The sequence below is a fragment of the Arachis ipaensis genome, chromosome B5, assembly GCF_059453495.1.
Source record: "Arachis ipaensis isolate K30076 ecotype BB chromosome B5, ASM5945349v1, whole genome shotgun sequence".
NCBI lineage: Eukaryota > Viridiplantae > Streptophyta > Magnoliopsida > Fabales > Fabaceae > Arachis > Arachis ipaensis.
This window is the reverse complement of record NC_142440.1, coordinates 100552491-100555605: the sequence shown is the minus strand read 5'-3', so window position 1 is coordinate 100555605 and position 3115 is coordinate 100552491.

The window sequence follows — 3115 nt, the reverse complement described above, 5'->3', positions numbered from 1 at the left end:
TTTTGAAATAAAGACCGCACTGCTAAATTTGATGCCCAAGTTTCATGGCCTACCTGCTCAAGAGCCTATCAAGCACTTGAGAGATTTTCAGGCAGCCTGTTCTACTGTCAAGCGTGATGGTACTGATGAAACTTCAATTTTGCTGAAAGCTTTCCCGTTTTCTCTTGAGGGAAAAGCAAGAGAGTGGTACTACACTCAACCTCTAGCAAATGTATCCAACTGGGATACACTCAGAAAGGAGTTTTTGGAGAAATTCTTTCCATCTGAAGTTACTAATAAACTGAGGAAGGATATTTTCACAATTGTTCAGGATGACAATGAGACTCTCTTTCAATACTAGGAGCACTTCAATAATCTTCTGGAAGCATGCCTCCACCACATGATTGACAAGATAGTGTTACTTAGCTATATCACATAGGGCATGAGGCCCCAAGATAAGACCACATTGGAAAGTGCTAGCAATGGGTCTATGAAGAAGTACAAGACCACTGATGAGGCTTGGCAATTGATCAGTGATTTAGCTGAATCTACTAAGAACCACAGACAAAAGCAAGGCCGTTCAAAAGCCGTTGCTGAAGTATCCTCTAGCAGAGAGACTGCGGCTCTAGCTCAGAGTATATGTGAGATGACCAACTTGCTAAAGCAGATGCAATTGAATCAACAACAAACTCAGCAAGCTCAACCTCCTTCGCTACAGCAAAACCAACAATTAGTCTCGCAAAGAATTTGCAGAATCTGTGCTGATTATAGCCATTACACTGATGAATGCCCGCAGCTCCAACAAGAAGACAACATGGTGGCATCCACTCATAACTTCTATGACCGCCCCAACCAAGGGTACAATCAAGGTGGAAATAATAACCATGGATGGCAGGACAATTCTAACCAGATTTGGATGGACAACAATAACAAAGGAGGCAGAGATAATCAGGGAAATCAGAGATGGAATAATAACAACAACAGGCAGCAGAATCAACCTTACAGAGCACCTCACCTGAGGTAAAACCAAGGACCATAGAACAATCAACAGCAGACCTCTCAATTTACTCATTCTTCTGTATCTCCTAATGAAGAGCTACTACAATCTTTTGAGCGAAGACAACTGACCATGGAAAGTAACATCATGAATAGTATTAATGCCAGTCTGAATGGTCTCACCTCTACTTTGCAAGATCTTATGTCACAGATTGGATCAATGCAAAATTCCAGTAACCAACCTTCAAGCTCCACTGGAATCCCCTCTCAACCATTACCCAATCCAAAGGGAGGCATTAATGCCATCACCCTAAGGTCTGGAACTACACTGTAGGAGAGGAATCAGGAGGATCCAAGCCCACCAGGACATACCTCAGCTGAAGAGGTAGTAGAAATAGAAGATGTTGAAGAGGAAGAGGACATACAGGACATAGCTGAAGAAGAAATAGCTCAATCACAGGAGGAAACACCAAAAGGCGCAAACACCACAGAAAACACTACTCCTATTCCATTTCCACAACTTGCAAAGAAGTCCAGGAAGCAGCTGGAACCCGACCCCAAAATGGTAGAAATATTCAAAAAGGTTGAGGTAATTGTTCCTCTTTTTGATGTTATTCAGCAGGTACCTAAATATGCAAAGTTTATAAAAGACTTATGTATCCATAAAGACAAAATTAATGAATTAGAAACTATTCCTTTAGGTAGTTCTATATCTACTTTAATGGGAGGATTACCTGAAAAATGTAGTGATCCAGGTCCTTGTATAGTTAGCTGTACTATTGGTGGTGTAGTAATTTATAATTGCATATGTGATTTAGGAGCATGTGTCAGTATAATGCCTTTGTCTATATATGATATTTTGAGGCTCCCTCCCTTAAAAAGGTCGGCAACTCGTTTTGTGTTAGCAGATAAAAGCATTATTACAGTGGCTGGAGTTGCTGAAGATGTTTTGGTAAACATTAAAGGGCTTACATTTCCCACTGATTTTTATATCTTGGAGATGCCCCATAATGATTCAGATAAGCCATCATCAATCCTACTTGGAAGACCATTCCTGAAGACATCAAAATTCAAATTGGATGCCTTTTCAGGAACATACTCCTTTGAAATAGATGGCCGCATAGTAGTCTTCAATCTGAATGGAATCATTAACAACCCCCCAGAAGATCGTTCTATCTTTCAGTGTGATGTCATAGATGAAAGTGTAGCTGAAGTTCACAAGGAAGAGTTAGAAGAGAGGCACACTGGACAAGGTCCAAGTATGGGGACCCTCTTAACTGACAATGAGGGCACTTCGTCATTTTCACAAGCTCCAGATAATCTAGAGCCTGCCCATGATCAAAAGTTAGAATTAAAACCCCTCCCTCCGCATCTCAAATATGCTTATCTCGAAGATGAGCAGAGGTTTCCAGTTATCATTGCAAGGGAACTTACTTCTCAACAAGAAGAGCAGTTACTTGATGTGCTGAGGAAGCATAAGAAGGCAATTGGGTAGAGCTTGGCAGACATAGTAGGCATCAACCCTCAAGTATGTGAGCACAGAATATTTCTAGAAGAGGGAGCAAGACCTGTCCGTCAACCCCAAAGAAGATTGAATCCCACCATCTTGGAAGTTGTCAAAAAGGAAGTGACCAGACTATTGGAAGCCGGTATCATATATCCCATTTCAGACAGTGAATGGGTAAGCCTAGTACAAGTGGTGCCCAAGAAGTCTGGAGTCACTACAGTGAAGAATGAGCATGGAGAGCTCATAGCAACTAGAGTTCAGAATGCTTGGAGAGTCTACATTGATTACAGGCGTCTCAACCAAGCTACCCGTAAGGATCACTACCCACTTCCATTCATTGATCAAATGCTGGATCGCCTGTCAGGTAAATCACATTATTGCTTTTTAGATGGTTACACAGGTTATTTCAAGATTCATATAGCTCCTGAGGATCAGGAAAAGACTACTTTTACATGTCCTTTTGGGACTTATGCTTACAAGAGAATGCCATTTGGCTTGTGCAATGCACCAGCTACTTTCCAAAGGTGCATGATGAGTCTTTTCTCTGATCTTATTGAGGACTGTATGGAAGTTTTTATGGACGATTTTAGCATTTATGCTGATTCTTTTAGCCTTTGCTTAGATGGATTATCT